The following is a 6259-nucleotide window of genomic DNA, read 5'->3' as shown; positions in this document are numbered from 1 at the left end:
GACAAGTGATGGATCCTCTGAATTGGAAAGACTTCGAAATTGTTAAAATTTTAGAAAGTGTTCATCTTAAACACTTGTACGTATCTTAATTGGCATGAAAAACCCCCCAAAGCTTCTAATTTCCAAAATAGCTTAACTGAAGGATTTGTTATGGAAGGCTAATGAAAGATTAAAGACACAAAAGATACCTAAAACAAAAGACTATAAGATTGCCATAGCTCCTACTTCTCCCCTCTATCTTCATTTGAGTACTCATTCTTGTAATCCTCTGTACGAATTGCTTTTCCACTCTGAAGAGACTATTAAACAGTTACTTTTAGAAATGGGACCACTTGAGGCTGTAGGCAATCCTCTTCAGGTCAGAGGCTGAACTGAGGGTCATAGTTAAATAATTTCTTAAACCCAGAAAAGGTCCTCAAAAGTTTTTGTAAATGGATTACCAAGATGGGAGGCCATTGGTCTGACTAAACTAGTGACCATAGCTGATATTCAGAGCCTGATTAGGAATTTTTTTGGCCTTCTTCACCAAGCTAAATATACTCAAAGGGAAAGAAAAACATTCCAACATAGGTGGATGGGTATCCTTTGATATCATTTTATGTGGCTACCCAATTATAGCAGTCTTTGATTTTACAAGGTTACTCTTTCCAGGACCAGAGGTGTGGCTCGAGAAACAATTCAAAGCCCATCGATCTTTTTTTCCACTCCCCCAAAACGCACCCTATTTATCTTAAGAAGCTTGTAAATATTGAAAAAAAATTCTGGCCTTATGGGAACAAAAGTCCTCCTAGGAGGAACTTGCATTTCTCTCCCTGAGCCTTTGAGATGTGAATGTTCTACCTGGTCTTCTCCAGAAACTCTTATCTAGGCCATCTTTTTAAAATGTAAATTTCAGGAAGGTAACTCTTATGAAAAGACAATGAAGAGGGGGCTAGGTCATTTGGAACATGACTTGTCAAGGAAAAATACAAAGTTTCAGTGTCTTCTTCATAAATATTAGTAAAAAAGTGTTTAGCCATCTAAATAAGTGACCTTGATTTGTTCCATCTGCAAGAAACCCAATTTGAATCCAACCTTTTCTGTAGCTGATGGGTTTTGTGTTATTGTACCTGATTTAAGGCTGAAAATTTGGAATGGGAACTAAGGGGTCTCTGTGTGCTTGTGTGTGTCTACATACATGTGCGTGTTCTAGATGTGTGGTAGAGCCAAAATTAATTTGTAGAAGAGTCCTATTTAGTTGGCTTAAAGAAAATTAAGCACTTAGATAAATTCTTAGTAATATAAAAGAAACTAAAATGAATTTCAAAAAAATAAAATTAAATTAATTTCAGGTTCACATGATCTGGGAAATATTCAGTACTGAATTAATATTTGGTGTTAAAGTTAGTTTAGTTTATTTATTAATTAATACAGACAGATCTGACCCATATGCTTATTTGTGGTGTTTTTTCATTTCTTTGATGCTTGCACATAACTCATATTTTTTCTATCATTGTCACAACTCCCATGTAGAGTTTAAAATTTAATCCAATTGTTGGATTTATAGTCAATTACCAACATCAAGAATTTCTTGGTGGATTTCTCCAAGGCTCTAATTGGACGGCCCTTAGGAAAATTATTCTAGAAGAAAGAAGTTGTTCTGTTTGAGTCACTTTTGATATTACTAGATGGGACCCCTTCACTTGGCCAGTTAATCATACTTGCTCTGACCATGTCATAAATATGAAAGACTTAAATCTACATCACAATCACCCTTGTCTCCTGTGCTTTTCCTGGTAACCCCCCATAACTGACTTTCCCCACCCTCAAAATCCTCTTTGGTCTTTAGCTGAGGGTGGTATTTAAGGTAAGAGCTTTGGCCATTTTGGTGAGTTACTCAGTTTTTCTGGGTCTCTTCCATGTGTACATGTTATTAAACCTTGTTTGATTTTCTCCTGTTAATCTTACTCATGTCAATTTAATTCTTAGACAAGCCAGAAGAATGTAGATGCATAGAGGAAAATTTCTTCTTCCCTGACGATAGCCTTCAAAACCATCCAGTACCTTGGGGGTGGGAGGGAAGGATAGCTCTTCGGCACCTTTTTTATATTTTAAAGTACCATATGTAGTATATAGTAAAATTTTCAAACTTCACGAAAGGTCATACAATGAATAGCCTTTCCTTGAAAGTCAATAAATACTCCCTCCCACCTCTTATTGCCAGTCCCACAGTTTCTTCCCCAAAGGCAACCACTGTTACCAGTTTCTTGTGTAGCCATTAGGACATAGTCTGTGAATATTCAAGTATATGGATATATATTCCCTTCTACTTTTTTTACACAGATGGTAGCATACCATATAAACTGCTCTGCACCTTGCTTTTTATAAAATAAATTGTTTTTCTCCTCTAAGATCAGGAACAAGGATGCCCACTCTTACCACTATTATTCAACATAGTTTTGGAAGTCCTAGCCACAGCAATCAGAAAAGAAAAAGAAATAAAAGGAATCCAAATTGGAAAAGAAGAAGTAAAACTGTCACTGTTTGCAGATGACATGATACTATACATAGGAAATCCTAAAGATACCACCAGAAAACTACTTGAGCTAATCAATGAATTTGGTAAAGTTACAGGATAAAAAATTAACACATAGAAATCTCTTGCATTCCTATACACTAACAACAAAAGATCAAAAAGAGAAATTAAGGAAATAATCCCATTCACCATTGCAACAAAAAGAATAAAATACATAGGAATAAACCTAACTAAGGAGGTAAAAGACCTGTACTCAGAAAAATGTAAGACACTGATGAAAAAAATGAAAGACGACACAAACAGATGGAGAGATATACCCTGTTCTTGGACTGGAAGAATCAATATTGTGAAAATGACAATACTACCCAAAGCAATCTACAGATTCGATGCAATCCCTATCAAATATCCAATGGCATTTTTTATAGAACTAGAACAAAAAATCTTAAATTTGTATGGAGACACAAAAGACCTCAAATAGCCAGAGCAATGTTGAGGAAAAAAATGGAGCTGGAGGAATCAGACTCCCTGACTTCAGACTACACTACAAAGCTACAGTAATCAAGACAATATGATAATTAAAAAAAAAAAAGACAATATGATACTGGCACAAAAACAGAAATATAGATCAATGGAACCGGATAAAAAGCCCAGAGATAAACCCACATACCTATGGTCAACTAATCTATGACAAAGGAAGCAAGGATATACAATGTAAAAAAGACAGCCTCTTCAATAAGTGGTGCTGGGAAAACTGGACAGCTACATGGAAAAGAATGAAATTAGAACACTCACTAACACGGTATACAAAAATAAACTCAAAATGGATTAAAGACCTAAACATAAGGCCAGACACTATAAAACTCCTAGAGGAAAACATGGGAAGAACACTCTTCGACATAAATCACAGCAAGATCTTTTCTGACCCACCTCCTACAGTAATGGACATACAAACAAAAATAAACAAAAAGGACCTATTGAAGCTTAAAAGCTTTTGCATAGCAAAGGAAACTATAAACAAGATGAAAAGACAACCCTCAGAATGGGAGAAAATATTTGCAAATGAATTGATGGACAAAGGGTTAATCTCCAAAATATATAAACAGTTCATGAAGCTCAATATCAAAAAAACAAACAACCCAATCAAAAAATGGGCAGATGATCTAACTAGACATTTCTCCAAAGAAGACATTCAGATGGCCAAGAGGCATATGAAAAGCTGCTCAACATCACTAATCATTAGAGAAATGCAAATCAAAACTACAATGAGGTATCATCTCACACTGGTTAGAATGGGCATCATCAGAAAATCTACAAACAGTAAATGCTGGAGAGGGTATGGAGAAAAGGGAACCCTCTTGCACTGTTGTTGGGAATGTAAATTGATACAGCCACTATGGAGAACAGTATGGAGGGTCCTTGAAAAACTAAAAATAGAGTTACCACATGACCCATCAATCCTACCACTGGGCATATACCCAGAGAAAATCATAATTCGAAAGGACACATGCACCCCAATGTTCACTGCAGCACTATTTACAATAGCCAGGTCATGGAAGCAACCTGAATGTCCATCAACAGACGAATGGATAAAGAGGGTGTGGTACATATATACAATGGAATATTACTCAGCCATGAAAAGGAACGAAATTCGGTCATTTGTAGAGACATGGATGGACCTAGAGACTGTCATACAGAGTGAAGTAAGTCAGAAAGAGAAAAACAAATATCATATATTAATGCATATATGAGGAATATAGAAAAATGGTACAGATTAACTGGTTTGCAAGGCAGAAATAGAGACACAGATGTAGAGAACAAATGTATGAACACCAAGGGGGGAAAGCGGGGCAGGGTGGGGTGGGGGGGGTGGTGTTAGGGTGAGATGAATTGGGAAATTGGGATTAACATATATACATTAATATGCATAAACCAGATGATTACTAAAAAATATCAAATTGTACACTTTAAATACATACAGTATATTGTATGTCAAAATAAAACAAAATAAAATAAAATAAAATAATTACAGGTAAAAAAAAATTGTTTTCTTTCAACATTTTGTCCTAATGAAATACCCTGCTTCCTTTTTGAGTTAATTTTGACCATTTCTCCAGGTAACTGCCTGTGTCCTCAATATTTTCCAGTTGTTTTCAGAGTTGTACGTTATACTGTCTTTTAATTTAGAACAACTAACAAAGCCCTTCATACCTATTGGTTTAAGTGTTAATCCCACTTCTACCACTTACAAAGTTTCTAAGCAATTTTGGGCAAGTCCTGTGAGTCGTGCTGTATGGTAAACGCTCATAGTCTAATAGAGGGTAATGACTATAGTGTATTAAAGAATAATGAGTTAGTTTGGCAATTTTGTGAAATATATTTGCAACTAAAAACATAAAATACTATTTTAGTAGCTTAGCCCTATGCCAGCCCCTTCCTCTACAGCCTTCGTTCCTGAGTTTCTCTCTTCATAGCATATTTTCTCAAACTCAACCTGTACCCTATTAGTTAAATGACAAAAACTGGCATTTTTACACTGAAATAATGCCTAGGTAAGCAAACCCTGACTGCCTCAAAAACTGTTTTATGGCCTGTCCTCCTCTTAAACGAGCATCAAGGCCATCTTAAAATGAGTGGTAAAGAGGCCAAGAGATGAAGTTAGGTGGCATGAGTTGCGGTTTTCAGTTGCGGAGAAAGAACTAATTTTGGAGGTTGGCAAGGCAATAGAAGAGGTTATTAATGGCCTCAGGGAAGCCAGAATGGACTTGGTAATCTGATAATGAGTGCTGAAGTCAGGACAGGGGTAAGGATGGCATTAAGGGTGGGAATGGTAGTGGGAGGTGTGGAGCTGGTGTGGGAGGCTGAGGCTGGGCCTGCGGAATTGTATTCAACCCACAATATTTTCTTCTAACATTAAAAAAAAGTTTCATACCTACTGGCCTAAATTTTAATATTATTCCCATCAGTATTTGCACAAATACTGAAAATGTGCTTGGTCTGAGAAGGAGAATTTTAAGAATATTTAAACAAAACAGAACAACAAACATGCACATACACACACACACTCATTAGTTTGGGAATTTTTGTCACACTACAGCCACATTCTTCTTAAGTTTACTACTTGTGTGCTTTCCTAGAGTGCCCATCCAAAAAAATAAGGCTCTCTATTTCACATCATCCCCTATTCTGTTTGTTAAAAGTGGAAAACTGGTATTTACTTGCCCCAGAGGGCACTCAGTATCCTGCATATTGCTTGCATCAACAATGGATGTATTGCCTGACCTCATTTTAGCCTGGGGCGAGGTTAACTGGAGTCTGAAACACTGAGAACGTCCCGAGATGAGACAGGAAAAAGAAATAGGGACATGCAGGAGTTTTCTTTAAAGTTATTCTTACAATAACCACTCTCTTTCGGCCTCGAACATCTTCAGTACTTGCCCTAGATCGCTTTGTAAATTATGATCGGATTAAAATTTTGGCCAGTGTATACAGAGAAGTTCCCCCCCACCATCTCGTCCCCAAGGGGGTGAGGGAGAAAATTAATTCTGCAGGTCAGTGTGGAGACGGTATAAAAGCTTATAACAATCGAGGAAGTGGGAAGCCGCTAGGTAGAGGGATGAGAAGCGCAGGGAATCATTCAGGCGGGGGCGACAGCGGAGGGAGCAGTTGGTAAGGTGGGCTTCCTCCCTTTCAGCATCTGGGAAACAAGTCTCTCGGTCGCTGGGGGAGGGGTAGGCTTTTCCCTAA

Source organism: Hippopotamus amphibius, chromosome X (genome assembly GCF_030028045.1).
Source record: "Hippopotamus amphibius kiboko isolate mHipAmp2 chromosome X, mHipAmp2.hap2, whole genome shotgun sequence".
In the NCBI taxonomy this organism is placed as follows: domain Eukaryota; kingdom Metazoa; phylum Chordata; class Mammalia; order Artiodactyla; family Hippopotamidae; genus Hippopotamus; species Hippopotamus amphibius.
This window is presented reverse-complemented; position numbering follows the sequence as displayed.